General features: G+C 40.0%; 1 protein-coding gene across 1 annotated transcript in view; it reads right to left on the bottom strand.

Moving 5' to 3' along the window:
* MARCHF11 (membrane associated ring-CH-type finger 11) overlaps window positions 1–25,067 on the bottom strand; it is a 115,453-nt gene that overhangs the window by 27,081 nt on the left and 63,305 nt on the right. The gene's annotated exons all lie outside the window — the stretch shown is intronic.

The raw sequence follows: 25,067 nt of genomic DNA, 5'->3' as shown, positions 1-25,067 counted from the left end.
AAAAAAAAAACATTTTTAGCCCCATGTTTCTCTTCACATTAGACCCTTTTCAATCTGATCGGTCCCCCAATGATTTTTTTTTTCCCATTTCATTCAGTGTATAAAAAATAGACCAGTATATAAAGATTAATGAATTGCCTCAACTTCATTATTTTCAGTAATTCACCACTCGGCAAATTTAATCTAGTTTTATTCCAGATAACTGTACTGAGTGTGAATGGCTGAGGAATATTTAGTACCGAGGAATCACATTGTCATCTTTCACACATGCATGAAATTAAATGCACTCTGAAGAAACATGGTAAGGGCTCCTCTGCCTGGAAATTTATTTTGCTCTTAATACATCTGGCTACTGCAAAAAAGGGAAGTATCTCCTTTTGTGAAAAAACATAAAAAGTAAATAAAGAATCTATATAAGAACATCTGTGAAAAAGTCATTTAACACACTGAAATAATTATAAGGAAACTATAAAACTGTATGTTATCTGTTATTGCTACATTTCATATGCTCAGATATTACTGGCTATTTATTATCTAATGAGCAATCCATGAAGCCATTCTTGTCAAGATTTAGAATTTGTACTTTAAGGAGTATCTTTGAAACTCACAAACTGTATAAGCAACCACCATTCAGTGGAGACAATAATTTGGTGTCCAAAGCATCAACATTTGAGAGGATTTATTGTACAAATGATGAAAAATCTTTCAAGGGTGTTAACAACTTGAGAGAATTAATTAATCATGTTCTCACTTTTGCATCACTGAGACAGAAACACAACTAGAATTGCTATTATGGTCTGCCAGTAAATCAAGCAATGAAACTCAAAACAACCCGCACAGTCTCCTCATGTGTGAGAGTTGTGGCTGTTACAACATATGGCTTGTCAGAAGAATTGCTAAACAGTTTAAATAACCTTTAAAAAACAAATGAGCTTCAACAGTCAGAATCCACTGGGTGAATCTGACAACCTCCTTAAACCCTTTACTTACCTGGAGTGTGAATATGTGAATCCCCAGAAAGAAGTCTATCACTACTCATAACTTCCCTCTCTTCCTCATTGCCTCTCTCACCACAAATAAGTTACATATAATGATTTTAAGCATGATTTGAACCTTTCGTATTCTTAAGACACATAAGTCTACACTTGTTAAAGATTAAATATTAAAATGAATTCAAAATACTTAATTCTCTCAAGTCACTTACTGGCTTCTCTTGAAAAAAAAAAACAAAACACACACACACACACACAAACCAGAACCAAATGAAAAAGTTTGTGGATTCTATAATGAAGACATTTTTAATCATTTTAATATGAAGATTAATTTATTGAAAAGTGGTTCTTATCTTTATAAGTTTGCATGAATAATAACTAGTCAATATAATTTTATCATATTATTATATCATTACAAAGAAATCAGTATTATATTTTGAGCACATTTCTGAAGCTTTATTTTTTTCCCACTGTCTTCCTGACATAACATTAAGCACATTAATTTCAAATGACTAGGCATTTGAATTTCAAACCATTTTAAATTTGGTGTTGCCAGCCAAGTGTGAAGTGTCAGTGTCTGTGGTCTTGTTTAGTTTTGATGTCCATTAAAGTCTGCATGAAATACAACAACATAGTAAGCAACACAGAAAACTGCTTCCAACTAATCTCCAACTTAGATGGATGCTAACAGGTCTGTATACACTATGTTAGTCTTTATCAATTTACTAATCACATCACACAGATGAAAACAAAACATCATTTTAAACCCATGAGGCAAAGGTGTCCAATTTGTGTGCATATGTATGTATGTTTGATTTTCACAGGATGGGCTACAGGTTTCAAAATACATACGCCTGCATCACAGGAGTCAGAAAGTCCAAAGTGTGTGAAGAGGGTTCACCAGGAATGTACTCTACATACTGATATCTCTTTTCCTTTTGCCAGGAATCCTTTCTGTTTCAGATTCATTATGTAATTTCAGCGGCATTAAATTTGGACAGCTCAATATTGTATAATTAATTATATTTTGCTCCAGTTAAGCTTATTAATTAATTAGTTGATCCAGGCTGCCTGCATGACAATTGAGTAACAGCATAACTGATGGTGGCCACAGACACCCTCAGGGGCACTTGGATTTGGGAGAACTGGTGGGGCTGATTTTATGGTGCTGTGGTGCGTCCTGGGACAAGGAAGCTGGTGACTCTGGGTCTCAGAGTCAGCTGACTGCCAAGACAGGGAGGCCGTGCTCAGGCAGCAGGCTTCCCAAACATGAGGCTCAGCTGTGCCTTGACAAGAAAGGTGAATGAACAACAAGACAGACTTACTAGAAATAAGAAGCATATGGTATCACTTATATTTGGAATCTTAAAAAAAAAAGAAAAAAAACCTTGATACAAATGAACTTATATACAAAATAGAAATAGGCCCACAGTCATAGAAAACAAATTTATGGTTACCAAAGGGGAAGGGTGGGGGTGGGAAGGGATAAATTAGGAGGTTGGGATTAAAATATACACACTATTATACTTAAAATAGATAACCAGCAAGGACCTACTATATAACACAGAGAAGTGTACTCAATAATTTGCAGTGAACTATAAGGAAAAAGAGTCTGAAAAGAACAAATATATGCATATGTATAACTGAATCGCTTTACTGTACAAATGAAGCTAACACAACATTGTAAGTCAACTATACCCCAACAAGAGAAAAAGGAAATATTGATGCTTCATACTTGTTTGGTGTTACCAGATTTAAAATGGTTTAAAATTCAAATGCCTGGCTGTTTGCAATCAATGCATTTAAAATTATATCAGGAAGCTAGGATAAAAAAGAACAACTCTTGATTACAATACACCTGGAGGCTCAATTATTTACTATCATAGAAATGATTTTTTAGTGGTGGATAAAAGAAGTAATTTGAGACTTTTGAAGTTTCTTTTTAAAGAAGGACAAACTGTTCAAAATCTGCAATGAGCTCCCTGCAATTTTGGTTTTCTGTTACTTCGCTAATAGTGCAAATGTGCGTGCAAGTGTGTCTGAAAGTGCATGTATATTCTTCACATCCTGATGAACCTTAAAATTGGTACTATTTCACTGAATAGCTAATGAGGACAAACCATTACTGAAATTAAATTTATGAAACCAATTATGAACTTAGAGATTGCCCTTTGAACACTGACACCATCTTGATAATTTCTTCACCCACTGTATACCACTCTCTTATTTTTACCATTATGTACAAAACGTGGGATTTTTCACATTCTTCCCCTAGGAAAAATACTACTACTTCCCACCACAAGGAAATACTCCTTGCCCTGGAAGACACTCATTATCTACCAGGCTCAGCCTAACGGAACTGTGTTAATGGACCATTAGCTTGGACAATAAAAACAGTAGACAAGTGTCTTGGGGCATCTCTCTACCATAAGGATACTGAAGGCCTGGACGGCAGTTTGTAAGGCACTTCTGAATCTTGAACAAAATTTGTCAACTGCTGAGCACACTTTTTTTCTCCTCTAAAACTTCATACATAAGTATGTATATATATATATTTTCACTTAAATGTCTTCCCAAGTTTGGAAAGGAAAGTAACAATAATCAGATTGGTTTAAAGCCAATAATTGCTGTTATTTTCTTTCAGTCTATAATATGTGAATATGTATGACTCTTTTATATTCCTGAAAAGCTGTTCACCTCTACACAACTATTCAACCTATTGTTTCTAGAAAAAATGGGACCAATTGGTTCCTCTTTGGGAAGTTCTTCTAATTTAGTGTACTAGAAGAAGTAATTTAATATTCATGCCCTGTATTTATCCAAGACTAATATGTGTCAGGCACTTTTATAAGAAGTTATACATATTAACTCATCTAATTCCCCTGGCTACCTTAGGAGGGAGGTACTATTACAATCCCCATTTTACAGATAAGGAAACAGGTAGAGAGAGGCTTAACAATTGCTCCAAATTAAAACACCTAGTAAGGACTGGATTTGAGATATAAACCCAGATAGTCTGGCCTCTAGGTCATGCTCTCAACCCTGTTACTATTCTGTGTAATAATTTCATTGAGCTCTGATTCAGTCGTGTCCGACTCTGTGGACAGAGCAGCCCACCAGGCTTCTCTGTCCACAGGATTCTCTAGGCAAGAACACTGGAGTGGGTTGCCATGTCCTTCTCCTATACCCCATCATTTCAGTGCCATGGCAGTTTTTTGATAAAAGCTTCAAGACTGTCTTTTCTGGTCTACTGAGACAGCTTTCTAGCTGCATAGCCAGCTGTGAGTCACTCACTGATCCTCTATTTAACTCCCAAATCTATACTGCTAATGAAAGAAAACCTGCCCCCATTGGGCTGGACTCTAAGCTCCATTAAGGAGGCTAAATATTTGGTTCAGCACATATTCCCAGGGCCTGGCACATAGCTGTTGCAGGAAGGATGGAAGAAAGGGATGGAAGAATATCACAAGGAAGACAGAAAAGAAGGGAAGAAAGAGGGAGGAAGGAAAGAAGCAAGGTAGGGAAGGAGGGATGAAAGAAGGAAAGGAGGGAGAGAGGAGAGAGAGGTGTACTCCTCAATTCAGCTTTATCTGATTCTCTGTATTCTCCCAAAGGCTGTGTACCTTTTACTTAGGTCCCTTCTCTGCTTTGGAGCACGTTCTCACTTGATGAAATCTCTCATCCATCCATAGCTTGCTGTGATGCCAGCTCTTCTAAAAAGGCAGCCCCCTCCTGCCCCTTCTCTTCTAAGCAGAATTCCTCCTTATGGACCCCACGAGCCACTCTGTATACTTCTGATTAGCATGGATTTCTTTCATTGGACTCCCATGTTGTCTTGGAATCCTATCGTCCACACATTGCATGACATGATAGCAGAAGCTGAGTCTCATCTCCCATTGTGTTCACCAAACAGCAGAGCGCACCTAGTCAATGCTTTAAATACACCATATCTGACTTTAGTTTCCATCACCTAACTGATTGCCAGATTAACATTCTCTCCACATCCATTCTGTCATTGCCGACAGGATAAAGTTCAGCTCTGGCGAAGCCACCAGTGAGTAAAGAAGTGAGAATTTAAACTCAGATTTGTTTCCAAAGCCTGACTTCTTTCTTAAGTGTCTGCCTCTGCATATTGTCTGCTTTTCACATCTTCTGTCTATTTAAACTGACCCATCCTACATCTAAAAGCAAAACCAAAGAGGACATGGCTATACCTACCTAAAGGTAACTCTAGGGATGAAAAAAGTCAACAAATGCAAAAAGCAGATCAGCAGAATACCAACTAAACCTAACCAATAGCTTTTCAAATGGGATCCTCACATACTTCTTCAGTATGAAAGTTGCAATGCGTTAAATGAATATTGGGCTTTCCTTGTAGCTCAGATGGCAAAGAATCCACCTGCAATATGAAACCCGAGTTCAACCCCTGGGTCAGGAAGATTCCCCTGGAGAAGGAAATGGCAACCCACACCAGTATTCTTGCCTGGTGGGCTACATGACTGAGGGACTAAGCACATACATATACACGTAAATGAATATTAGCATAATGATGACATGCTAATGGAATTATACTTCTTTAATTTTAACAAAGTTTGGAAGGAATTAAATAAACTCATACTGGAAACTTTTTAACATTCTCTTTATATATAACTGTTCAGAGATGTACCAAGTAAGGTCCATTGGTGCTAGAAAGACACAGACAAGTGTGTGTGGCCCCAAACGGGGTATGATATTGTGTAAGGGTCCATATTGGTTTGGTATCCCCTTCATGGGAAACTTGATAAGTATCCCAATAATTTCTATAGACTGCTCTGAAACCATGGCACTAACTGTTGCCGTTACCAATGAAATCATACTGCAGCCATGAAATTAAAAGACACTTGCTCCTTGGAAAACAAGCTATGACCAACCTAGAAAGCATATTAAGGAGGAGGGACATTACTTTGCTGACAAAGGTCCTTACTGGTCAAAGCTTTGGTTTGTACAGATGTGAGAGTTGGACCATAAAGAAAGTTCAGTGCCAAAGAATTGATACTTTTGAAATGTGGTGTTGGAGAAGACTCTTGAGAGTCCCTTGGACTACGAGGATATATCAAACCAGTTAATCTTAAAGGAAATCAATTCTGAATATTCATTGGAAGGACTGATGCTGAAGCTCCAACACTTTGGCCACCTGATTGGAAAAGCTGACTCACTGGAAAAGACCCTGATGCTGGGAAAGACTGAAGGCAGAAAGAGACCAGGTTGACAGAGGATGAGATGGTTGGATGGCATCACTGACTCAATGGACATGAGTTTGAACAAGCTCTGGGAGATGGTGAAAGTGAGGGGAGCCTGGTGTGCTGCAGTCCATGGGGTCGCAAAGAGTCGGACACGACTGGGCGACTGAACAACAGTACAATCACAGGTGTATTACTGTCTTCAGACAAAAAAGGATGGAAGAAAAAGCCAGGAATTTTCTTTAAAGAAATGATGGGAGCCCAAGCCATGACGAGATCGAGTCCCCTCCTTGTATAAATCACTTCTAGCCAGTAAAATGAGAACCAGAGAAAGGCGTGCACTCTATCAGGCCTCCAGGAAGCTGTTTAGAATGATGTGTTCTTGTCATTCTGTTGTCTGAAAGAGTTAATGCAGCCTCTCAATTTAGAACCAGTTTCCTCCCTGAAAATAGCACGTGCTCAGAGGGAATGAGGCTAAACTCAGAGAAAGTAGATTGTTTCAGGGTGCATTAAATCATTCAGTCTGAAGCACTGCTTCATCTTTGTTTTTATAAGGCAGGTCAGATATGAATCACAGCTAATAGATTTGCAGAACAGTGATTTATAGCATGCAGTGTGACAGGTGGTATTACTTACCAATGTCACAGGAGACAACACCTGTTCTTAAGAAGGGTCCTCTACAGAAAAGTGAATTCAGCGAAAACCCATTTTCAATCATCTTTAGATGGTGTTTAAATTGAACCACCAAAGTTGGAATTTGAAACGCTGGCAGAAAACATCTCAATGTGTAATCAATTTGACAGGCGGATAAAACATTCAGTTAATTATATGCCTATTCTTTGAAGACTCTCATTTATAGGTTGCATATTAAAAATGATTTCATGGCTTAATATGAGTCTTCTCTGCGAGAAAAGCATTTTCATAAATTTGTCAGACCTGAGATAAACGTCATGCAAGAGAAATTTGCTTTGTGTGAGAAAGGTGAAATCTAAGCAACCTAGGAAAAATAATTAGGGGAACACAAAACTGCTTCTTTTAAATGTTAATAAAATCAATAAAACTCTAGAAAAACTAACCAAGAAATGAAAGAGGAAATGTGATGACTGATATTACAAAGGAAAAGAACACTAAGAGGACACTGTAGACAATTTTATGCCAATGGATTCAATTAAAAATATGAAATAGACAAATTCTCTGAAGAAAACAGACTTACCAAAACTGACTCAAGATGAAATAGAATGTATAGAAATAGAATAATACTATATAAAATAAATTGAATTTTTAATCCAAAGCCTTCCGCAAACAAATGAACAAACATCTCCAGGACCAGAGAGTTTGACTGGAGAATTTTATCAAACATTTAGAAAATAAAATGTGAATTTTGCACATATTCTTTCAGAAAATAAAGGAGGACAGAATATTTCCCAACTCATTTTATGAGGTCAGCATCAACCAGGTACCAAAACCTGACAAAAACATTACAAGAAAAAAAAACAAACAAACCTTTCAGACCACACTCCTTATGAGCATAGATGAAAAAAAAATCCTCTATAAAATATTAGCAAATAAAATCCATCAATATATAAATATAATAATGCAGCACGAGTGACATTCACTACTTCTGGTCTTTGTACCCTTTTATTTAATAATTAAAGCAGTTGTAAAATGTATGTTTTGTTTTTGTTCAGTTGCTAAGTTCTGTCAGACACATTGAGACTTCATGGACTAGCCCGCCATGCTCCTCTGTCCATGGCATTTTTTCAGGCAGGAAATATTAGAGTGGTTGCCGTTTCCTTCTCCAGGGGGTCTTCCAGGATCAGGGATTGAACCCAAGTCCCCTGCACTGGAGGTGGATTCTTTACCACTGATCCACCAGGGAGGCCATCATGAGGTGTGCTTGATGGACCACAAACAAGATGTCTTAGCATTCCCTGTACCTCAAAATGTGCACACTTCCTGGGATGAGTGTCCAGAACTATGTGCCTGGGTCCTTGGATTATGAAGTAGGAGAGAAATATTCTTCCCCCAGGAAGAAAACCTCTGAGAGAAGGTGGACCCTAAGAAGATTTCCCTCCAGTGTTGAGAGTCATCCCAGTTTTCCGCATGACAACTCGGGTCACATGGAGTTTACATATGAATGGGCAAAGCTATGGTTTTTCCAGTAGTCATGTATGGATGTGAGTTGGACTATAAAGAAAGCTGAGTGCCAAAGAATTGATGCTTTTGAACTGTGGTGTTGGAGAAGACTCTTGAGAGTCCCTTGGACTAGAAGGAGATCCAACCAGTCTATCCTAAAAGCAATCAGTCCTGAACATTCATTGGAAGGACTGATGCTGAAGCTGAAACTCCAATACTTTTGCCACCTGATGTGAAGAAATGACTCATTTGAAAAGACCCTGATGCTGGGGAAGATTGAAAGAGAGAGGAAAAGGGGATGACAAAGGATGAGATGGTTGGATGGCATCACTGTAGCAATGGACATGAGTCTGTGTGAACTCCAGGAGTTGGTGATGGACAGGGAGGCCTGGCATGCTGCAGTCTATGGGTTCATAAATAATCAGACATGACTGAGCGACTGAACTGAACTGAACTGAACTGAGGCAAGGCTGCCCTTTGACTTTAACTCCAGGAGAATAGTCTTGGATGAATCAGGAAAAAAAATGCTAAACTGGCCTGAGGCCACGTGGAACAGCAAAGGGACCAAAAATTCAGAGCTGGGCCAGAGTGATCAGATAAGCATGGCAAGTTTGAAAATTCAACTCCAGGATGAGAGGAACAAAGAGAAAGCTTCATCACTAAGTAAGAAGCAGGACCAGCAGAGCCCACAGACATGGAGTAGGGAGGGAAGCTGAACAGGAGAAGTGCCTGTGAATGGCCAGAGAGATGGACACTAACTCATTTGTCAGATGAGCCTTTCCACATCATCTGCCCAGAAAAACCCTTCTAACCAAAGCGTTTCTCTATTCAGATCCCAAGTCTTTGTAAATGGAAGCTGAAGACCATCCTATCTTGCTGTCTCCAGAGTCACAGGAAGATGAGAGATCAAAGGAGAAGAAAGTGTGACTTTTTTTATAAGAGATGAGTATTGTTAGAAGTAAGGTTTTGCCTCACTGAAAAAAATCTCTCAAGTGACTTGGTATTCACAGGAGCAACAGCTTTTTAAACTAATTTGTGCTAGGTCACTTCAGTCGTGTCTGACTCTGTGACCCTATGGACTGTAGTGGCCCTCCAGGCTCCTTTGTCCATGGGATTCTCCAGGCAAGAATACTGGAGTGAGCTGCCATGCCCTCCTCCAGGGCATCTTCCTGACCTAGGGATTGAACTCACGTCTCTTTATATCTCCTGCACTGGCAGGCAGGTTCTTTACCACAAGGCCACAAGCTAGTATTTTGTTAGCAACTGTAGGGTATGGAGTCTACATGAAGATACCAAAGATTCTGGATCTCACTTAGGAAAATGCATATTTACTCCTGCATTTTATTCACCTAATTCTTTCTGAACCATCCATATCTCGTCCCTCAAGGTAATCTCTTGTTCAACTGTTTTGATTGTTGTAGATGTCCATACTTGTCAAAGGCATGTTGATCCAGATTTAACGTTGCAAATGTTCAAATAAAAATACACTTCAGCTCTTCAGTGTTCAAGACCTTATACTGCCCTTTCCCTCTCTGTGTTAATTCTTTCTTGCAACAAAAGCAGGTGCTATCCATTATTTCAAATCAGGGAAATTTGCCTCAAGTGTCAACTGTCTAATATAGTTAATCTCAATAACTAGATTTTATCCCATATGAATTAAAAGTGTATGCCTGCATATAAAGCACTTTTGTTTCAATACTCTTCTCAATATTTGGTACTGATAATGTTTGAACGGGCTTCCCAGGTGGTGCAACAGTAAAGAACCCACCTGCCAATGCAGGAGACCCAAGAGATGCAAATTTGATACCTGGATCGGGAAGATTCCCTGGAATAGGCAATGGCAACCCACTCCGGTACCCTTGCCTGGAAAATCCCATGGACAGAGGAACCAGCTTGGTTGTGGGTTGCAGTCCATGAAGGTCATGACTGAGCAACTGAGCATGCATGTATTGGCACAATGTTTGAACACACACTGCCCAGGGTATCTCTAAGTAATTAGTAGGTGGTCACAATCGTATTTACTTGTTCTCTCCACGAATTGAAAGCTACCTTTGTTAATGGAACTAAAACTCTCAATGGGCTGTTACTAGTCTTCAGCCTTGCTTTTGGAACAGGATTTGCATGGAAAGCAACTACCTTCTCATTTGAAATATTCAGTCCATGCAGACTGATGAAAGAAACGTTCACATCCTGAGGTACAGGGAAGTCATTCGGCTTATACTTGAGTTGACGTGAATTTTATGCTACCTAAAACATCCTGTTTGTGGCCCATCAAACACACGTTGCACACTGCTTTAATTATTAATGAAAAGGGTGCACTGAGGAGCAAAAGAGAATGTCCATGCTAAAAATAAAGAGTAAGTGCCTCCCTTCCTGAGGTGCCAGTGCTGGTCCTCCTTTGATGATAAGACTGTCTTCCAGGTGCCGAGGCCAAACTGACTGGCTGTGGACATCCTGATCTGTTTTTCTTGAAACCTTCCAGGAATGTATCCCTGACTTGTTTCATTCTCTTTGTTCTGACAAGCAGGAAAACCGTGCTTCTCTGGAGCAGTTCCTTGGAGTTAGATGAGAGGGTCTCTCCTGAGATACAGTCCTCAATTTATCTCAGATAAAGCTATTTTCTGTTCTTACCATAGATAGCTTATTGGTTATTTTCATTGAGAAGACTGAACACCGTATACTCTCCTGGGGGGTCAGAACAGTATCCCCTGATCATTAAGGACCAGAGCATGAATCAAAATCACCTCTTCTGTGTAACTGATGCAGTCTTTACACAGTGGTTTTCCTTGGCTATGGGGGGACTGGTTCCAAAAGAGAACTGGAATTGGCCGTTCTACCACATGAGTTACTCTTCCCCTAAGGACCTCAGTGTTCTTCACTGTAATATGACATCTGACATGGCTGTCTCAGAATAACTGTGTATGGACATCTTCACACCTCGCACTCCTTCCTTAGTTGGGTTCTAGAGACTGAGGCAGCGGCTCACCCCAGGGGATTCCCCAGCAACCACATCTGTGCACACATCACTCTCAAAGTGCAGAGCAGAGACGCGCTTCACAATCCGAAGCCACAAAAGCACAAAGAGGAAGGTAATGTTCTCCGGGGTTTTGATGCATCAGTAGAGGTTCATTAGGCAGAAAAGAACGTGCCAGACAGAAGACCAAGCACCTCTCTCTCTTTGGCTACAGGTTTTGCTTTAATTTCATTTTATCATTCTTTTACCTGCCGTTTATAATAGATTTTAGTTCAATTCTCACACTTAGTTTTGCAAGCCAACAGCAGTCAAATAGTGACTTCTTAGGCCATTAATGTAAACATTTGAGTATAATACCTGGCTTCCACCTCAAATAGCCCATAATCTACTTGAGGGATGAGACCAATGCATGAGAAACAGGGGAATCAAGCAATACAGCATGCAGTTTAGCCATCGACTGTGCAGAAGAGACTGTGAGTTTCATGATGGGAATTAGGTGGGCAGACATCAACGCAAATTCAAGCAACCCAGAACGGCTCCCTGGCCTGCCTGTGAGTGAGGGGAAATGTGGAGATGTAAAAGTCTGACATGAGATGTTTCAGGAGGAGCAACCTGAGCAAGGCTCCAAGGTGAAGGAAAGAACAAGGGATGCTTCCGGGGTCGCTGATCTAAAGGCAGGCTGTATTTGCAGGACCCCAGAAGAATCGTTTGAGAAGTGATGTTGGTCTACAATCTGAGACACAGAACATCCAGCAATATGACTAACTTTCTCCCTATTAAGTCCCATCGATACATGGTGATCAGTTTACACGTCTGCTTCCCCGACTTCACTGGGAGCTCTGTGCAGGCAGGGACAAAACCTTATCAATGTCTGACTGAATCCTTGTCACTTGGCACTGTGCCTGGCACATCATCAGAACTCACACTGAGTCAGTGAAGGAGACTTAGTTCTGCTTTATCTCTTTATGTGAGTGATTTGTTTTGACAGCATGAAAGGATCCCAAAGTCACTGTAACTTTCTGGTCTAGTTCCCAACCAAGGATGATTTTTGCCCACCTTCTCCCCTGGGGACATTTGACAGAATTTGGAGACATTTTCAGTTGTCATCACTGGAAATGGTGCCCCTGGCATTTAGGAAGTAAAAGCCAGGGGAGCTGCTTACATCCTACAGTGTACAAGTCAGCCCCACAAAATTATCAGTCCCCAAATGTCGATAGTGCCAAGGTCGAGAAACTAGTCTCTCACACTTAAGACTGAAATAGACACTGTGTTTGGATTGTGGGTATTTAGCTGTACTCTCTTCTGAACTTAAAGCATGCTTATCTTAAAAAAAAAAAAGAAAGAAAGAAAGAAAATGAGAGGGAAAAAGCTTGATTCTTCTCAAGATAATTCAATATAGTTTCCTGAGAAACCTAACAGCGGTGATGTCCAAAGTGTGTCAGGGGTCAGCTCATCAGCCAGCCAACTGCATTACATGGTGACTCAGCTGGAAAATTCGTGAGAAACGGTGCGGGGAGGACAATATTAGACGGTGACTAATGTGCCAATTAAAAAAAAAATTCCAATTCCTTGTGATTCTGCATGAAATAACCTACAGGCATCTATTAACCCAGCATGCTAATTTTTGAAATGAATGACAGATGATTCAGTGAAGCATTGATAAAGGAAGGAAAAGCATGTTGCTAAGGAAAGATTTCTTTATAACTCCAGATACAGAGGGAAGTACGGAAAGAAGGAAGGAAGGGTGGGAGTGACGGAAACAAGGAAGGGGGTAGGGAGGGAGGGACAGAGGGAGGAAGGGAGGGAGGGACAGAGGGAGGGAGAGAGAGGGGAAGCATAGATGAGTGGATGGATGGATGATAGGTAGACAAATGATTGGATAGATGGAAAGACAGACTGACTTACCCCCATCCAAGGCCACAGCCAAGGTCACTAAAGCATCCATAATGCTGTATTATCATCCTGCACAGAGTCTCCATACACTGAAGAAACCCAAATTAGCCTTTTATGGTTTTTGATTAGGAATTAGAAGAAAGTTACTCAACAACTTTAGGGTATTTCTAACATTCTGATACCAAACAGCTTTTGCATTAGGCACCTCAGAGAGGGAACCTACCCTAGAAACTAAATAATCCTGTGGTCCTGGAGAGAGGAGAGCTCTTCAGATAAGAGAGAAAAGCAAAGATAATCTGGTTTATAGAGAAATGATGGGTGCGGATGAAAGCCATGTCTACTGAGGTCAGAGATCAACCTGTTTCAGATTTGAACATGCACAACCAAGAACCTGTCCTTGTAGAAACACATGTGGAAGGAGGCAAAAAGCTGCTCAGAGGCCCTTCGTTTTAAGGAAGAGAAAAGAGAGGTCCCAGCAGAGAAGCAAACTGCTAGTCAAGGCCACCAAGCTGGCTGCTGGGACATCAACGTGACCATTGACGTTGGTCCAGCCACTCTGCCGTGATGCCTCTGAAATTACCCTGAAACCTCTCCTCTCTCAACTTGGGCCATCTCACTCCTATGAGCTAATGTACTGCTGCTGCTGCTGCTGCTGCTGCTGCTAAGTCGCTTCAGTCGTGTCCGACTCTGTGCAACCCCATAGACGGCAGCCCATCAGGCTCCACCGTCCCTGGGATTCTCCAGGCAAGAGCACTGGAGTGGGTTGCCATTTCCTTCTCCAATGCATGAAAGGGAAAAGTGAAAGTGAAGTCGCTCAGTTGTGTCCGACTCTTCGTGACCCCATGCACTGCAGCCTACCAGGCTCCTCCGTCCATGGGATTTTCCAAGCAAGAGTACTGGAGTGGGGTGCCATTGCCTTCTCCGATGAGCTAATATACTAGTCACTCTTAACTCTTCCTCGTCAAGCCCACAGATCCAGCCCATAACTCATGATAGTAGTAGAAACCCCCTGCCCCACGACCCACAATGTCAGAGGCAACTCAGGGCGGATCCTCAACACTGGCCAGGGACCTGCCTACAGGTCAGGTGTTCACTAAGCTGCTCCTCTACTTCTTAGGAAATCTCAGTCTATCCTGAGAAATGTTCCAAAATGATGCACATTGCAGAAGAGATGAATATTAAATTATTCACATGACAGCTGACCTAGCTTTTAAGCCACTTCATTATGAACAGGATTTATCTAAGAGGAGATGTGAAGGCAACTTTTCCAGAGCTTTCCCTTCCCCAAGAAATGCTTAGAGTGAAAAAAAGTAAGTAGTTTAGAGAAAAGAGAAGGGCTTGAGGGAAGCATTATTGATTTTTTTTTTTTGGAAATTAGATTACCATATTACTACTTTTTAGAAGGCTGTATGTGTGCGTGCATCATGTCTGACTCTTTGCAACCCCATGGACTACAGCCCACCAGGCTCCTCTGTCCATGGGATTTTCTAGGCAAGGATACTGGAGTGGGTTGTCATTTCCTTCTCCAGGGGATCTTCCAGACCCAGGGATTGAACCTGCCTATCTTGCATCTCCTGTGTTGGCAGGAGGGTTCTTTACCAGCTAAGCCACCAGGGAAGTCCTTTTAGGAGACTATATCCTTATTAAATAAAAATCTATTCTTCAAAAAACTTCTCTGACAAAAGTTTTATAGTTGGAAGCAGGAAGAATGAATGCCTGAAACTAAGCATGCTTTGCAGACAGTAAAATAAGGCCTCCTGTGCTCCCAAGTAATTAACAAATTATTAAATAGCTACAATATTAAACGTGCTCCTGCTAAAGAAATAAAGCCTAAATCTCTGGCTAAGAGATGGGAGAGGAGGGCAGGTACAGGGCTGCAGTGATGGGCATGGAACTTGGAAGGTCCTGTCTTAACATCTGTCAGGGAAGAGAAAGGGGGCCTGCTGGTGGCAGAACCATCCCCAGGAAGGACAAGCTCTGGAGAAAAGGGAGAGCGGAGAGGATCAGTTCCATTCATTTCCAGAAGGCTTTTCGACCCGGGGCAGAGGAGGGAGCGGTGAAGAGGGGGTCTGCAAAATGATAGATTCCGAGCTGAAAGTGGCCCAAGAGAGCAGGCAACGGAAAACAGGGCCAGTGTCTTTCCAGGTAGCTGATGGCATGAGAAAGGCATGCTCTGGTCTGAGTTTCTCCTGCAGCTACAGGAGCAGAGCTCTGTGCAAAGAGCTCTGTGCAGACGGCATTTGTGCAGCGTGTGTGGTGTGTGTGTGTGTGTGTGTGTGTGTGTGTGTGTGTGTGTGTGCGCGTGCATGCCTATGAAAAAGGAACACTGCCAGCCATCCCAGTAAACTGTGAGTGTTGCCCACCAGCAAGCCGCCAGCCCTGGCAGCGGTACCCAGTGGTGTGCCCTGAGGGGAATTCAGAATGAAGAAAAACAGGAAATGTTCTGTACTCTGGATACTGGCCCTCGATAGTTAAGATGCATATCTAAGAAATCATTTCAATGAGCCCAGACCCTTGCACTTTCCTATACAAGGAAAAGCACTATAATCATTTTTTGTGTGATTAGCAGTAATCTTTTGGTGTTTGACTACGTGTTTCTTTTTTTCAGCAAAAATTCCTATATATCCAGGCTCCTCTCTTACCTTTTTGGAACTGTTCCTCAGAGCCGAGTGGCTGGCTCCCAGGCTATAATCCTCAGTAAGGAAGCCTGATGTGCTGTAGTATGTGGGGTTGTAGAGTCTGACACGACTGAGTGACTGAACTGAACTGAAGGTTTCCAAATAAAAATTTACAACTTGTATGTTGTATTTTTTTTCTTCTGTCAACACACACATGTATAGATGAGTATGTGTGTTTATGACCACATACCTGTGTCCCCTGCCTGGCATTGATGATAGTTCATATCATAAGCCTCAGTGTGAAGCGTGAACTTCCAGATGTTCAAGGTGGATTTAGAAAAGGCAGAGGAACCAGAGATCAAGTTGCCAACATCTGTTGGATCATAGAAAAACCAAAAAGAGTTCTAGAAAAACATCTACTTCTGCATTATTGACTATGCCAAAGCCTTTGACTGTGTGGATCACAACAAACTGTGGAAAATTCTGAAAGACATAGGAATACCAGACCATCTGACCAGCCTCCCGAGAAATGTGTATGCAGGTCAGGACAACAGTTAGAACTGGACATGGAACAACAGACTGGTTCCAAATTGGGAAAGGAGTACGTCAAGGCTGTATATTGTCACCCTGCTTATTTAACTTCTATGCAGAGTACATCATGAGAAACGCTGGACTGGAAGAAGCACAAGCTGGAATCAAGATTTCCAGGAGAAATATCAATAACTTCAGATATGCAGATGACATCACCTTTATGGCAGGAAGTGAAGAAGAACTAAACAGCTTCTTGATGAAAGTGAAAGAGGAGAGTGAAAAAGTTGGCTTAAAACTCAACATTCAAAAAACGAAGATCATGGCATCCGGTTCCATCACTTCATGGCAAATAGGTGGAGAAACGATGGAAACAGTGACAGATTTTATCACTACAGATGGTGCCTGCCGCCATGAAATTAAAAGATGCTTGCTCCCTGGAAGAAAAGTTATGACCAACCTAGGCAGCTTATTAAAAAGCAGAGATATTACTTTGCCAACAAAGTTCCAGCTAGTCAAGGCTATGGTTTTTCCAGTAGTCATGTATGGATCTGACAGTTGGACTATAAAGAAAGCAGAGCACCAAAGAATTGATGCCTTTGAACTGTGGTGTTGGAGAAGGCTCTTAAGAGTCCCTTGGACTAGAAGGAGATCCAACCAGTCAATCCTAAAGGAAATCAGTCCTGAATATTTATTGGAAGGACTGATGCTGAAACTGAAACTCCAATACTTTGGCCACCTGATGCAAAGAACTGACTCTTAAAAAGATCCTGATGCTGGGAAAGATTGAAGGCAGGAGGAGAATGGGACGACAGAGGATGAAATGGTTGGATTGCATCACTGACTCAATGGACATGAGTTTGAGTAAGCTATGGGAGTTGGTGATGGACAGGGAGGCCTGGCGTGATGGACAGGGAGGCCTGGCATGCTGCAGTCCATGGGGTCACAAAGAGTCGGATATGACTGAGTGACTGAACTGAACTGAACAAGCCTCAGTGTGGTCCAGTCTCAATGACAGTCCTAATTCTGCTATTTCCTACATAAGCCTGGAAATCTGCCTGACCTTTCAGAGCCTCAGTTTCCTTATTTTCAGAACAGGATAATCATACCTACCTTATTGGATTACTTTGAGCATCACAGGAGATGATTTTAAGCACTTAGTGGCATCCTTGGAACAGAAGGGTTCAACGGACTGCATCTAGCTACTAACTGTAAAGAGGTCAAAGTTCCCAGAAATTCACCAGCTAAGCCCTGAGAGAAGGCACGCCCAGGCATGTTTAATCCAACAGGCAAAAACAGCAACTGTCACTTTTTTTCCCCCAGGACCATTGGTGCAATGTATTGGTAACATAGGGAATATATTTTCTCCCTAGATAGCTAGACAAATTATATTCATATGTTTTTATTAATTTAGAAAATTTCTAATACATGTAATTTTAAAGGCCTCCTTTAGAAAACAAGAACAAGACACATGTTTAAGACACTAACTGAGATCAAGATCACATAATTCACTTTCTGTACCTGTAAGACTGTTTTGCACAAATGAATCATTAAATTGTGTCACTGGACTCAAAGGAGACCAGATTTAAAGAAGAAAATCACACAACCCAAAGAAAAAATTCATTACATTTTTCACTGCTTATATGTGGATTACTAGTTGTGGGTGAAGAGCAGCATTTTTGTATCTGAATGTACAATTAGAATACAATACAATTATATAATATTAAATATGTATTTATTTGAGCCCAACCTTGTGGTACAACTGTAACACATCTGACTCCAGATCAAAAGATTGTGTGTTCAAATCATTTTGGGGTTAGTGTTCACTTTTCTGGGCTTCCCAGGTGGCGCTAGTGGTAAAGAATCTGCCTGTTAATGCAGGAGATGTAACAGATATGGGTTTGAGCCCTGCATTGGGAAGATCCCCTGGAGGAAGGCATGGTAACCCATGCCAGTATTCTTACCTGGAGAATCCCATGGACAGAGGAGCCTGGCAGGCTACAGTCTATGGGTCACACAGATTTGGACACAGCTGAAGTGACTTAGCATGCACGCATTTATTTGAACTAAACATTAGACGTTTAAAAAAAGCATTTAGAAGGCCTACCTCAAGAAACAAGAAAAATCTGAAATATACAACCTAACTTGGTGTATAAAAGAATTAGAAAAAAGAAGAACAAAGCCCAAAGTCAATTGAAGGAAAAAATAAAGATCATAGAGGAAATGAATAAAATAGAGATCCCCTCCAGTCCAATAGAGAAAATCAATAAAACCAAGAGCTGGTTTTTTGAAAGTGATAATCTATGAGTCAGGCTCATCAAGAAGAAAGGAGAGAAGACAGATATTAACAAAATAAGAAATGAAAATGGAGAAATAACAATAGCAAACCAAATCTAACAATATATAAAAAGGATCACACACCATGATTAAGTGATTTATTACAGGAATGCAAGGACACTTTGATATTTACAAATCAACTAATGTGATATATCATATTAATGAAAAGAAGGAAAAAAGCACATGATCTCAGTAGACATAGAAAAACATTTGGTAGACTTCATCATTCATTCATTCATGATAAAAATTTTCATCAAAGTTAGTACAGAGGGACCATGTTGTCATGAGACAACCTCATAGTTAACACACTCAACAGTGAAAAACTGAAAGCCTTTCCTCTAAAATCAAGAATAAGACAAGAATTTAAACTCTCTTCATGTCTACATAATAGAGTATTGGAGTCCTAGCCTCAACAATCAGACTAGATAAAGAATAAATAGCATCCAAATTGGAAGAGAAGATTAAAACTACCACTATTTTCAGATGACATAATATTTAATATAGAAAGCCCTAAAGTCTCTATCCATTAGAATTAATAAACGAATTTAGTAAACTTACAGGATACAAGATTGATATATAGAAATTGATTCTTTTTCTATACACTAATAATGAACTATCAGAAAGAGAAAGGAAGAAAATAATTATTTTAAAATCTCACCAAAAAGAATAAAGTATCTAGGATAAACTTAACCAGGGAAGTAAAAGACCCATACTAGGGAAACTATGAAACACTGATGAAGGAATCTGAATATGAAACAAAGAAAAGGAAAGATATAATGTGTTTTGGATTGGAGGATTAATATTGTTAAACGTTGATACTACTCAAAGAAATCTACAGATTTAACACAATCCTTATTAAAATACCCATGATAATTTTCACAGAAACAGAACAAATAATCCTAAAATTTATATTGAACCACAAAAAGACCCTGAATTCCCAAAGCAATCTCGAGAAAAAAGAACAAAGCTGTAGGTATCATGCTCCCTGACTTCACACTATACTACAAAGCTACAGTAATCAAAACAGCATGGATTGGCCCAGGTCAATGAAGCAAATAGAGAGCTTGAAAATACACTCACATATTTATGGTCAATTAATCTACAACAAATGAAGCAAGAATATGTAATGGAGAAAACAGAGTTTCTTTAATAAGTGGTGCTGGGAAAACTGGAGAGCTACCAGAAAAAGAATGGAATTAGAACATTTTCTCACACTACCTAAAAAGATAAAATCAAAATGGACTAAAGACCTAAATGTAAGACCAGAGACCATAAAACTCTTAGAGGAAAATATAGGCAGAACCCTCTTTGACACAAATCTCAGCAATACTTTTTTGGATCCCACTCCTAAAGCAAAAGAAATAAAAGCAAAAATAAACAAGGGGTACCTAATTAACTTCAAAAGTTTTGCACGGCAAAGGAAATCACTGAGAACACACACACACACACACACAGAATTTAAAAACACACACAACCTATTGAATGGGAGAAAATATTTGCAAGTGATATGACCAATAAGGAGTTCATATCTAATATGTATAAACAGTTCATACAACGAAACATCAAAAAAATAATTTGATTAAAATATGAGCAGAAGACATGAATAGACATTTTCCCAAAGAGGACAGACAAATGGCCAGTAGGCACATGAAAAAATGCTCAACATCACTAATCATCAGGGAGATACAAATTTAAACCACAATGAGAAAGCATCTCATACCTATCAGAATGGCTATGATCAAAAAGAACACAGATCACAAATATTGGTGAGGATGTGGAAAAAAGAGAAACCTGGTACACAGTTGGTGGTGATGAAAATTTGTGCAGCCACTGCCGAAAACCATATGAAGCTTCCTCAAAAAAACTAACAACAGAACGACCATAGGATCCAGCAATTCCACTCCTGGGTAGAGATCTTAAAAGAATGAAAACACTATTTCAAAAAGATACATGCCCCCAATGTTTATAGAAGCATTATTTACAATTGCCAATATATGACTGCAACCTAAGTGTCTATTCACAGATGCACAGATAAAGAAGATGTGAATATATATACATACAAAGCAGATTTTGTACAATCTAAGCCACCAGGGAAGCACTATATATGTATACATACACACATAAAATGGAATATTAGTAGAGTTCAATTGTTCAGTCATCTCCAACTCTTTGTGACCCATGGACTGCAGCATGCCAGGCTTTCCTGTCCATCACTAACTCACTCAAACTCATGTCCATTGAGACAGTGATGACATGCAACCACCTCCTCCTCTGTCATCCCCTTTTCCTCCCGCCCTCAATCTTTCCCAGCATCAGGGTCTTTTCAAATGAGTCCGTTCTTTGCATCAGGTGGCCAAAGTATTGGAGTTTCAGCTTAAACTTCAGTCCTTCCAGTGAATATTCAGGACTGATTTTCTCTAGGATAGACTGGTTGGATCTCCTTGCAGTCCAAGGGACTCTCAAGAGTCTTCTCCAACATCACAGTTCAAAAGCATCAATTCTTTGGCACTCAGCTTTCTTTGTAGTCCAATTATCACATCCATACATAACTATAGGAAAAACCACAGGTTTGACTATTCAGACCTTTGTTGGCAAAGTAATGTCCCTGCTTTTTAATATGCTGTCTAGGTTGGTCATAGCTTTTCTTCCAAGGAGCAAGCATCTTTTAATTTCATGGCTGGTTGCATTCACCATCTGCAGTGATTTTGGAGCCCTGAAAAATAGTTTCTCACCATTTCCACTGTTTCCCCATCTTCTTGCCATGCAGTGATGGGACTAGATGCCATGATCTGAGTTTTCTGAATGTTGAGTTTTAAGCCAACTTTTTCACTGCCCTCTTTCACTTTCGTGAAGAGGCTCTTTAGTTTCTTCTTCACTTTCTGCCATAAGGGTAATGTCATCTGCATATCTGAGGTTATTGATATTTCTCCCAGCAATCTTGATTCCAGCTTGTGCTTCATCCAGCCCAGCATTTTACATGACGTACTTTGCATATAAGTTAAATAAGCAGGATGACAATATACAGCCTCAATGTACTCCTTTTCCTATTTGGAACCAGTCTGTTGTTCCATGTTCAGTTCTAACTGTTCCTTCTTGACCTGCATACAGATTTCTCAGGAGGCAGGTCAGGTGATCTGGTATTCCCATCTCTTTTAAGAATTTTCCACAGTTGTTGTGATCCACCCAACAAGGTTTTGGTGTAGTCAATAGAGAATAAGCAGATGTTTTTCTGGAACTCTCTTGCTTTTTCGATGAGCCAGTGGATGTTGGCAATTTGATCTCTGGTTCCTCTGCTTTTTCTAAATCCAGCTTGAACATCTGGACATTCATGGTTCACGTACTGTTGAAGCCTGGCTTAGAGAATTTTGAGCATTACTTTACTAGCATGCAAGATGAATGCAATTGTGCAGTAGTTTGAACATTTTTTGGCATTTCCTTTCTTTGGGATTGGAATGAAAAGTGACTTTTTCCAGTCCTGTAGCCACTGCTAAGTTTTCCAAATTTGCTGGCAGATTGAGTGCAGCACTTTCACAGCATCATCATTCCTAAAGGACTTGGAATAGCTCAACTGGAATTCTGTCACCTCCACTAGCTTTGTTCATACTGATGCTTCCTAAGGCCCACTTGACTTTGTATTCCAGGATGTCTGGCTCTAGGTGAGTTATCACACCATGGTGATTGTCTGGTCGTGAAGATTTTTTTTGTACAGTTCTGTGTATTCTTGCCACTTCTTCTTAATATCTTCTGCTTCTGCTGGGTCCATACCATTTCCGTCCTTTATTATGCCTATCTTAACCCAGCCATAAAAAGAGAATGAAATTGTGCCATTTGAAACAACATGGATGGACTTAAAGAGTATTATGTTAAGTGAAATAAGTCAGACAGAGAAAGATAAATACCATATGATAACAGTTATATGTGAACTATAAAACACACAATAAAATAGTAAATATAACAAACAGAACCAGACTCCCAGATATAGATAACAAACAAGTAGTGGCCAGTGAGGAGACAGAAGGTGATTAGGGACAGTGAAAGGGTAGGGAATTAAGATGCAAAAACTATTGTGTATAAAATAAATAAGATACAGGATGTAATGTATAGCACAAGGAATATATCCAATATTTTATAGTAACTATAAATGGAGCATAACCTTTAAAATACTATATCGTACACCTGAAACTTATACAATATTGTACATCAACTATACTTCAATTTAAACAAATCTCAACATCACAATGTCTTTAAAAAAAATTTAGCAATACAATCCTCCCTCCTAATACCAATACTTTATATCAAGAGCATATTTTTTTTTCAAAGAAAGGCTATTATCATAGTTTTTTCACAGAGCTGGTTTATAGTATAAGAATTTTAAAAATTAACACAAACTTTGGTTATAATATACAAACTGAGATTTATGCAACTCAAGAAAAAATACAGAAGGAAGCCAAAATCCAAAAACCATTTCTGGTGTTTCACTTGTGAACTGATTAGGCTTGCAGGTCAATTGCCAACATGCCCTTTTTTCCTATTTCCAGCTTGTCTGTTTCCCAAGAAGCATCATTATTGTTGAGCGGCAATCTCCCTTTTGGCCCAGAAGTGTCCCACTGTGGAACCAGTAGGTGAGGAGGAGCTTGTGGCGCATACACAGGGCCGACATTATTGGAAGTCTTTTGTTATCAGGAAGACACAGCTGCCTTAATTAATGATATGAAAAAGAAATGCGATGTGGTCTCATATTTTCCCTTAATTAAATCTACTTTTATTACTGGGCTTGTTCTTTTAAGAATTAAAAGAAGAACAAAACTGTGTTGTGGAATCAAAAGCCATTAGGCTAAGCTCTTCTAGTTGACGGTATTTACAGTATTTAGCTGCACGCCATCGGAGAAGGCAATGGCATCCCACTCCAGTACTCTTGCCTGGAAAATCTCGTGGGCGGAGGAGCCTGGAAGGCTGCAGTCCATGGGGTCGCTGAGGGTCACACATGACTGAGCGACTTCACTTTCACTTTTCACTTTCATGCACTGGAGAAGGAAATGGCAACCCACTCCAGTGTTCTTGCCTGGAGAATCCCAGAGACCGGGGAGCCTGGTGGGCTGCCATCTACGGGGTCGCACAGAATCAGACACGACTGAAGCAACTTAGCAGCAGGAGCAGCAGCAGCAGCTGCACAGCATGGCTCACTCTCTTGCTATTACTTTATCTTTCTGCAGTGAATACATTCCTGTCATCAGTGAAGGTCATAAATAAGATTTTGAGTCTTGACTCTGCAGTAACATTTTTAATGGAGGCTAAGGTGGGACTTTGTAAAGGGCATCTTGCAGTGAGCATAACTTGAAATATTTCGTCAGTCGGCTTCTTAAGATAAAATCTGTGAATCTAATTTAAGCCATTATTTTGTACTGAGTGCCCTCTCATTCCTTAATTCATCCATTTCCTTCATAACACTTGGATTCGACACGCACTTGGGTCCGCTTCCTGTGCTTCCCTGCAGTGCGTGTTGTGAGTTTCTGGCTTTCTCCTCAGCTGAGGAAAACCGTCAGGTGCAGCTTGATGCCACAGCCTCATGAGTTTAGGAGAGAAGAATGAACTCATCACTAAATCCATCTTTTATCTTCTTTTAATTTTTATACTGGAGTATAGTTCATTAACAATGTTATGTTAGTTTCAGATGTATAGCAAAGCGATTCAATTATACATATACATGTAACCTTTTTCAAATCTTTTCCCATTTAGGTTGTTATATAATATTGAGCAGGGTTCCCTGTGCTATACAGTAGGTCCTTGTTGGTTATCCATTTTAAATATAGCAGTGTGTACATGTCAGTCCCAAACTCCTTAACCCTCCCTCCCTCCACCACCCTGCCCCTTTGGTAAGGATGAGTTTGTTCTCTAAGTCTGTGAGTCTGTTTCTATTTTGTAAATAAGTTCATTTGTATCACATTTTTTTTTAAGATTCTGGATGTAAGTAATATAGGAGACTTGACTTTTTCTGCCTGACTTACTTCACTCAGTATGATAATCTCTAGGTCTATCCATGTTCCTGCAAATGGCATTTCATTCTTTTTAATGGCTGAGTAATATTTCCCAGTATATATGTACCCCATCTTTATTCATTCATCAATGGGCATTTAGGTTGCTTCCATGTCTTGGTTATTGCAAACAGTGCTGCAATAAACATTGGGGTGCATGCATCCTTTTGGACCATGTTTTTCTCCAAATATATGCCCAGGAGTAGGATTACAGGATCATATCACTAAATTTGAATCAATACCCTTGGAAGGTAGAAGAGAAGATAGAAGCAATGACATGTGAAGAGAATATTTTTTTCTTAAAAAAGCATTTACAAATAAATTTTTAAAAAAGCATT

The sequence above is a fragment of the Ovis aries genome, chromosome 16, assembly GCF_016772045.2.
Source record: "Ovis aries strain OAR_USU_Benz2616 breed Rambouillet chromosome 16, ARS-UI_Ramb_v3.0, whole genome shotgun sequence".
Taxonomy (NCBI): domain Eukaryota; kingdom Metazoa; phylum Chordata; class Mammalia; order Artiodactyla; family Bovidae; genus Ovis; species Ovis aries.
Note: the sequence above shows the minus strand (reverse complement) of the source record. Positions and strands in the feature narration are given on the sequence as shown.